This window comes from Tyto alba, unplaced genomic scaffold (genome assembly GCF_018691265.1).
Source record: "Tyto alba isolate M040663 unplaced genomic scaffold, T.alba_DEE_v4.0 Super-Scaffold_28, whole genome shotgun sequence".
Classification (NCBI taxonomy): Eukaryota; Metazoa; Chordata; class Aves; order Strigiformes; family Tytonidae; genus Tyto; species Tyto alba.
In genome coordinates, this window is record NW_024881302.1 from 14,839,894 (window position 1) to 14,849,151 (window position 9,258).

General features: G+C 37.9%; 1 protein-coding gene across 29 annotated transcripts in view; it reads right to left on the bottom strand.

Annotated features, from left to right (window-relative positions):
• Positions 1–7,288: 7,288 nt before the first annotated feature.
• Positions 7,289–9,258, bottom strand: part of RBFOX1 (RNA binding fox-1 homolog 1) — a 1,320,820-nt gene continuing 1,318,850 nt past the window's right edge. For all 29 annotated transcript variants that reach the window (XM_042798374.1, XM_042798373.1, XM_032983544.2 and 26 more), the window contains one exon: positions 7,289–9,258. This exon is cut by the window's right edge. The gene's annotated coding sequence lies outside the window, so the exon portion shown is untranslated.

Consider the following 9,258-nt stretch of genomic DNA (forward strand, 5'->3'; position numbering starts at 1 on the left):
CTGGATTTCTGCAGAATGATCACAAGCACCAGAGACCTTATGACTTTCCTTTTAGCAGCCTTAAAGTTTTTTAAAATACCTAGGATCGGCTCACTCAGCAACCCACCTTCCTTTACTTCATTGTTAAGTTCTCTCCGCATACCTGCATAACTACCAACAAATATTCTCTTTTTCCTTTTGCTCTCTCTTTTTTTTTTTTTCTTTTTTCCAATATCTTTGAATGTAATTCTGACAATGAGTAGAAAGAAAATAATCGAGATTACTTGGCTAACAGCACAGTATTATCTTCTACCCTTTGCAGTACAGCTTCTTGTCCATTGAAGAGGAAGAGCAAAGTCAAGTTAGTTTTGGAGTAAAATCTGCAAAGTTAGTATGTGAGCATTCTTTTATGACATTGATATGCAGGCAGGAGATATTAATGCAAAAAGGTACGGTAAGGATTAGCATTAGAGTTTTGTTAGTGTATGAGAGAGAAAATGAGTAGTAACTGGCTAAAGCTTGTTGACAAAAAAAGCAGTTGTGTCCTTTCTGATTCTAAGAAGGGTAAGAACTACACAGTCTAAAAATAACTGGCAATTTTTGTAAGATGTAAAATATAGTCACTATTATATGCAATGCAATGGTTGCTTTTCACAAAACAATAAAAAGGTGCAACACTTAAAGTCTGGAAAATTTAAGTAAAATGTATTTTTTGACAGCTGCTTCCACTAATTCAGACAGTGCCTGTTGCACTAGAAAATACTATACAGCTTTTAAAATCATCACAGATAAGTGAATACAATATGTTTATGTATAAATATTCTAGCATACTACCAAATCTTCATAAAATACAAATCTTAGGAAAGGATGTCATAATTAGCAAGTTAAGGTCTTAATTTCTCTTTCATCTAAATTGAAAAAAAAATTCCCTGCTCCACATTGTCTCTTTTAATCATGAACAAAATAAAGTTTAAGGTTAGGAATTAAATTAGAAGGGAGAAGAATTTTGAAATTTGTGGAAAAAGTGCATAAATCTCACGGTAAAAAAGAACTTAGAGCTGTCCTTTGTCAAAGATCTAGGCAAATGTAGGCAAATATACCTGCCAAAGTCGGACCATACCTAGTTAGGTGACTTCAGTCTCTTAAAACCCTGAGTGTGCTTTGTACAAAACAACTCGAAAACACCAGAAGATTTACATTAAAATAAGGCAACCAGCATTTGGGGAATTTAAAATAATCCTGTCTGTAGCTTGCTGAAAATGCTCTGAAGATCTCTCACTAGATTTCAGCAGATCAATGCTAACCATAGTATCTGATGGTACCTAATTCCTTCTGACCTTCAGTAAGAGTAAGATACTCGATTTTCACTTTCACAGATCTCCAATTGTTTTACAATAATTCATTCTACTGGGGATTTGCTTCTTAGGGTGTTCCAGTAATGACATTCTAATTTCCTGTCCCCAGTCCTATGATGGGCTCCACACAGGTGTAAAATTCTACAGAGCGGTGCAAGGATCAGGCTGACTAAACAACAAAGAGGTGGACAACTGGATGAGACCACAAATTCGCATGTATTTCCATTATTTTGGCACTGGGAAAAAAGATTTCTCTATTGACTTCTCCTCAAAGCCACTGACAATAAAGCTGTAAAAGAAGATTATCAAAAAGTAGGCTATGTTGCTCTGCTTATAATATTCGTGTTGCCACTTCTCATTCTCCAGAGGTAAGAGATTTCGGAGTGGATTCCGAGTGGATGACTGGTACAGCACACTACAGTGATGCATGCCTTCCTCTTAATCTCAGTACATGAATTGTGTCCTCCCATACCTAGGAATATAGATATCATAGGAAACAGATATTAGGGGACAAAGCTGGCTGAAGACAGGGCACAATGTTGTATTTTTATAGCATGGCCTAACAATGGGTCATGTTTAAAAAACTTAAAAAAATAAGACATCTATCAGAATCTAGAGACATCCCATAGGAATTTCTCATTTTTCCAGCAGAAGTCACCAACTTCAGCAACATGCATATTTCTCTCTCTATTCTCAGTATATGAGAAATGCCAATAAAGGTTGCTTTTCAGTTTCTCTGATATAACTACTTTTTCTCCTCTTGCTTGCCATTTTTCCTGAAAAAAAAATTGTTTGCTTTTTAACTGTGGAGCAACAGGGCTCCAGATCTTTCAAGTCTGTGATGAAACCTCGGTTACACAGTTCATCAGCTGAATCTGTAAATTAACAATGTCTGTATACCCAGGCCATCACTCTTCTCAAATAATAGGAAGTTGGATCATTGCCCTTCTGACGGAACATCAAAAGTTGTGTCCAAGAAGATGTGAAACAGAGCTCCTAGAAGAATAAAGGTGAGGACAGCAGAGGCACTCAGAGTTGCAAGTGCAACTGCTCACTTCACAAAAAAGGTGGCAATTCTGTGGGTGGCAAAATCAGAGGTGGGAGTGTTACAGCTATGATCTTCCATGCTTTCTCAAGCACTGTAGAGCTGCAATTCTCACCTCTCATTTCAACATTTGCCAGTTTTTTTTTTATAAATCAGACACCTCACAAACTTGAATTCCATTTTAATACCACTGGTAAAGCCTCTAAAGCCTCCCTCCTAGTAATAATGTTCTGCTTTCTGCTTTATAAACCACCAGAAAATCCGTATGTTTCATGTTAATTCTGTTGCAAATGCCTTGAATTTAATATCCTATTAGAAAATGTGTGTGTGGTTATAAGTTTCCAGCCTTTGAAACGCTTCTTTAGAGATCGACACCAAAGGGCAGGTTTAAATCTTCACTTAAAACAAAGATGTGCTCTGCTGACAGTTATCATGGAGATATAGATAGTGGACTCTTCTACAATGAAAGGGTAACCCAGTTTCTAGCGTAATTGTTATTGTGATCCCTTCCCAGAACTCACTTTCCATTGTTATGCAATAACCTCCTTTTTTCAGAAAGCAACAACAAAAAATGAGATTAAACTATGTCCCCCGTGGTGATCCTGAAACTTTGTGGCTTCATGACACCCGTGCGCATGACAGTGCTCAAAAACATCCTTAATCTTTCTTAGGACAGGAATCAAACTCCTGAATAAAACAGGAATTACTTTTAGTGGAAGACTTTTCCCTAAATTACATTTATGCAACTTGTTATTACATTTCACATGAAGTATCGGAGAGGATTATGGGAAATAGGATAGCACCTACCGTAGGTAGCTATTTCCCATAGAAGCCATTAGGGCAAGTTTATTAGCCCATTGTGGCTGTAAATAATGAATTCAATTCAATATTTGGGGTTACCTGGGGTTTAAATTGGTACTGATCTTGGTCTAATGTTTCCAATTTCAGGAACTGAAACACATTACTATATGCCTTTGCCAGCATGCAAAATGTTAATCTTGATAGATTACATTAATCTTTATAGAGAGCACTTTTTGTTCCACTTATATTTCAGGATCTTAACTCCTCAACATAAGGATGCTTTAGCTCTTTATATTGAGAACACTGCACATTTATTTTAATTGGATAACTGAGTGTTTCTGCTTACTGAGCTGTCTGCCTGACATTTGCAAAATGCAGTTTCTTTTTCCCCAACATAACCTAACTGTTCATTTTTATAAGGCCTGTCATCCAAAATACAGAACCTAATCCTTAATTAGTTGTCATATTTGTTTAGATGTTATACATCATCCATTGGACTGAACTGCTTGGTTTACTGTCCTTTCATAATGTCCATTAAATGTTTATTTTTGCATTCATTTATGTTTTATTTAACAGTTTTCCTATGTCCTGAACTCCTGACTTGCCTTTCGCTAAAGAATGGAATCATTAAATTGGCTAGGCGTGCAGGCTGCCCAGGCAATGCATGGGTAAATCAACGCTAACAGAAAGCAAACTAAACCCAGCCATAAGCAATGCTGAGAAGCACACTGGAGTGCTGAAAAGTGCCTTAAACACAGTGAGCTTTTCTCCAGTTTGGATTTTCAGCTGTAAATCTCTTTTGGAATCAGGAACCTACAGTAAGACAACCTGTCTCATGGGAAAGAGAAGGGACACTGTCATTTGATCCCCGTTAAGCAAGCAATGGGGTCATGGAGGCATGTGTTTTTTACTCTGACTGATGTGGAACAGGGACTGGAATCCAGGGCAGAGTCCCAGCCAGCAGACTATTGAAAAAGTTCAATGACTAATTATTTAAAATGGAAGGTCTTTAACAGAAGAACTGAGAATGACTTGACCCGATATACACATGGCAGTTATATATGGAAAAAAAAATTTCCTGTATTAAGTTGAGCCAAGAAAATATTTTAAAACCATCCCCCACATATATTTGTGAGTGCTCTGAACACGGATTCAGTGGGCATGGCAGTCACCTCTACCTCCCCTTCCACCCAAAACTCTTATTCTTAGTACCCCTACCTAAGTGGGTACTGCAGACCACATAAACCAAGATCACCTACCTTGAGTATCCTGGTAGGACATTAGATAGGAATCTGAAAAGTTTGACAGCATCTACAATAGAGAGCTAAACAGCTGAACAGGAGATCCTGGTCCGGAATGTTGCCTGATTGGGCATCTAAAATGACATTGATGTTTCCAGGTCCCTTCATGGATATAATTCAAAGTATCTGCTCTTCCAAAATGGGTGATCTGCATGTTTCATGGCTTTGCTGCACAGCAGGAGCTCTATCCTAGCCAATTAAAGTGAGTTGGTGAAATGCTCAGGTAGTCACATCACTGTTTCAACTAGACTGCCATTGCATTAGATTCATCCTTCATTTGTGTAGATGTAGGAAATGTACCCACATACGTAAATACAAGCCAGCATTAAACAAAACCCTTTTTTTTTCCAAGTAAGAAAATAAGGATCAGCTCTTGGATCTAGAAGTACTTTTAATCTTTTTCCTCCCTGTGCTAATATCAGTTTTACCTCATTAAGAGAAAAGATTCAAGTTGATTCCTTCCACCTAGATTTTCTTCTGATCGTAGTCTGTGTTCATTGTGCTTTTTGTGAAGTGCTGCAAGACAATTATCGGTATGCAGTGCACTAGGGAAATGCTGGAGAGGCATAAAAGCTGCTGGAGAACAATTTCCCTTTCAGACAAAAAGTAAACATCTCCATTTCTGTATGAATCAAGCTATGTGTTGTAAAGACTCAAGTTCCAGTCTGGAAAGACTTGGCATAAAGCTCATGTTATAGTGAGTGGTGAAGCGTATGCCCTTTAGGAATAAATGAAGCATTACGATAAACTTTTGTAATACTGTTAAGATGACTGGTTTTGATGACACTTTCATAAATTCTTCAAAGACCTCCCAAAATCATTGTTTCCCTTCTGATCTCACCTCCCACTCAAATCTCTCTCCAGTGAAACAAGGTTGCATTTTTTTTCCCCCCCTTCTTTTTCCTTCTCTCCTCTCCACCTACAAAAATGATAATTCAGCTCCACTTTAAAGACGAAATAATTTGCACAGCCTTTTTTTCCTCACACATCTGTACTGTAAAACTGAAAAAATGTAGCAATAGGAACATGTCAAACTTGCAAAAAATCACTTGAGATAAGAAGCAGCAATACAGCACAACAGCAATTCAAACTGAGAGACAAAGTTCCCAGAAAGTTAAAGAAAATTAAATTCTAATTAAAAAACTTAACATTTTACCCAAATAGGAAACTAATAAACAACCTGGATGCCCTTAAAGATGATCAAAGACAGAGTAGTGCAGGATACGGTATACAGGGACAGTTTTAACATTTCCTAAAAAGATTCAATTTAATCTTTGCTAGACAGTTAAAGCTGTATTAGAACTTTAAATAATGGGAAAAAAATACCTCGAAAACCTTACTTCCTTTTCCTTTTTTTCTTTTGATTACATATGATGATTTGCTTATTCTCCGGCCAGTTGTTCAATAAATGCGAAGTTTTTATTAATATAGCATGTGTTGGCTACTTGACCAAGAAAGGAAGGACTATGTCATTAAATCATAAATAATGGTACCAAACCACAGCCAGATGAATCCAACCACATGAAAATTATGTGGTGTTTTGGGTGCTGTGTGTGTCCATCCCACTCACATTTATCTATTCACATGTTTCTAACCTTCCTTCTCCAAATTGTACTCAGCATTACCACCCTTGTCATTTCATCCAGCCACCAGAGGAAACACTGTCAATATATCCCTCATGTACAATGTGGAAGAGTACACTTGAACATTCAGTGCTTGCATTTCATACAAATATATAAAGTAAGCATAACATAATACCTCCCCACCATTCCCAGCAAACATCAAGGTTTCTTCTCTTTACCTTCCCAGAAGGATCCAAGCACTTTTTAGAGTAAAGCTTGCTGCTAAACTGGAAAACATGAAATATTTAATCCCTGATCTTCATGTCTTCTGTTCCTCTGCTAAATGACAATATAAAAGGAACTCAGGCAGAAGAGTCACATAATTCTGTTGGCATGCATGTGACATGATTAATGGCACATTAACCTTATCAGCCTCATCACGACCTGTTGGACGGATGGGTAAGTCTAGAGCTACAAGCATGTAGTCTTCTTTCCTGTGGCTTGGACAACAACGTGTGACAGAGTGACACGAAAGAGCCTTCTAGAACAGTTATCTTTCCCTCCTCCCCTGTACTTGGAGGTGCCCAGCACTAGAAGCTGCCCATGGAAAGGAGAGCTGAACAAAAGGCTCACCCCGTCCGCCACTGGAGAGGAGTGGTGCTGGGCCCCGCTGAGAGCCGCGGCACATCCTGACGGGCCACTGCCCCTCCCCAGTGTTGGTGCTCCCTGAGCAGCACTTGGCTGAGCAGCTAGAGGCACACTGCATCTCAATGCCATTTCTGTGATCCTTTTAGATGAAATGTCCTGTTTAAATGCAGTCAGTTTGGGAGATGCCTTTTTTTTTCTCTTCCTACAAACAAACCCAATTTGTCCTCACCCATCACGCAGCGTTGCCTGAAAAATACATCTGATACTGGATTAAACTTGCCTTTCCGGGAAGCAAACCTTCCACGCTGAATCTCATCGCTCCGCCCCTGGCTGCAGAGGCGCAGCAGCCAGGCCCGGGCCGGCACGGGGGCGGCCGCCCTGTCCCAGGCAGGCGCAGGGCGGGGGCCCGGGCAGGCAGGGCCGCGCAGGCCTCGCCAGGCTCCCACACACCCCTCCGGGCCGCGAAAAGCTGTGGGCCCGGCCAGCACTGCATCTGTCTGTAAGTACATGGTGTCCAGGACAGATGGTGCAACTGTGGATAGCTCCTCGACCAACACGGTAAAAAAGAAAAGCAAAATGACTTTGAACACCAATGTATTTTTACCTTTTCAGACTAAGCTTTTATTTTGATATTACAAACCATTTTTCTGTATTCACAAATCACGGTTGTGATATAAACACTAATTTCTAAAGACAGATATACACATTTTCTGGTTTTGTAGGGTGTTTTTTTAAATCTGTTTAGAAGTCACTACATTCCACATATGGTAGTAATAATTTTTTCGTAAGTCATATTATTAGTAGTTATTTATATAAGTGAAAACATTCCCAATATATATTGTAAAAAAATTTCAAATGCTTTTCTTACATAACTATTTCAGACATACATTTTAAAATGACTACTAGGAGTACTGTAGGAGCTTTATAAACAAAATATTTTCTACTATGGGCTGCACCCTCAACCTTTCAAGATTATTTTAATAGACTAAAACGCCATATCATCATTTGGAGAGTGGGAGTTGTAAAGCCATCTCATGAAAATTAAAATTGCAAATAAATTCTGTTATTCCCCACATTAGACATTTTGTGTGTGCAATTCCAAAAAAGATGTACCATCCACACTTTGAACTGTAAGCCTAACATTTGATAAACAGTTTTCAAGTTGCTTTTATTGTGGTGTTTAAATGAAATATACCTTTTTTTGTTTTTAATTGGAGGCTTGTTTCATATATCATATCTAATAAATGCAGGGATTGAACTATTAATAAATTTCAGTTCATTCCCCCACCAGTATAAATATATGTTACTGCACCATTTTTCATTGATTAATATAGTCTCTTTCTCTCTCTGTTTCAATTTTAAAGATAATTTATTTTTCATTCTTAGATATAAATGCTACAGAAACTTTGTTTTCAAATCTTGTGAAACTTTATTGATGGTTATTGTTCAACTGATCATACTGCATGCACATACGATGACAAAGAGAAAGCCTGATCACAAACACTTTTTTAAAAGCAGAGTTGTTATAGCAAGTTGGCAGGTTCACAGCGGTGAGTTGATAATTTACTAAGGTGCTTGCCAGTAGGCACGCACGTTACACATGAGGATATAACTATCTGCAGCAAAACTGTAGCAAGACAGTTTTCTGCTTTATTTATTTAAATACAAAAACAAGAAGACCCGTGACAAACACCCCAACTTAAGTTAACTTGTAAACAGGACAACATGGAAAGAGTCCAAACATATGCACAGACAAACTGCAATTTTTCAACTATGCTTGAAACTGCCACCCGGGCATCTGCTGGGCTGCACCTGCCCAAGACCCGGACAGGCAGCCTTCTCCAGTCAGCACTCGGTCAGAAGGAGGTCCCTCTTTTGTCCCAGTTGAAAAGTTGTCTTGGACCCAGTATTTAGCAAAATGGCCTTCGTTTGAAAATTAAATAGGGGCAAGTTGTCATGCCTTGAAAAATTGCAGATTGTTTACACGACACAGTCATGTTTCAAAAAGTACCAAGCTGATGAAAATACCATGATTATCTCTACTCAATGATTGCAATACTTGTAAAATGCTTATATAAATCTGAATATGATTATCATATAATTCCATAAAAATGATACGTCTGTCTCTAACAGTTGGTCTACTAGGCTAAATCTAAAGCATCATAGGCTGTGTATTTCTAGAACTTAACAACTCCACTGCACGGATGTAAATTTTATACATTTTTTTTACTGGTACAAAGAATTTAAGTTTTTATTACTTTCTTTTTTGGAAAAAAAAGAAAAAAATAGAAACAGTGCTTTTATCACCTTTTTATTATTTTTTTTTCCCTCCCATAATATAAAAGTCAGCAATGATATCAATAATTTATTTTACTGGAAGAAATATAAAAAGAATGCTTGTTAATGGTCTAACTAGCAGTTTTTGCCTAAATAACTAGTTATGGTTAAATAGCTGAATACTGCCTGGTGGAATGCTTTAAAAGGGTGCCTTCGGACAGCTTCTAATCTGATTTTTATGTACAAGTGTCGAGAGAAGCACCCCTAATAAGAACATAACCTTTGGCTTT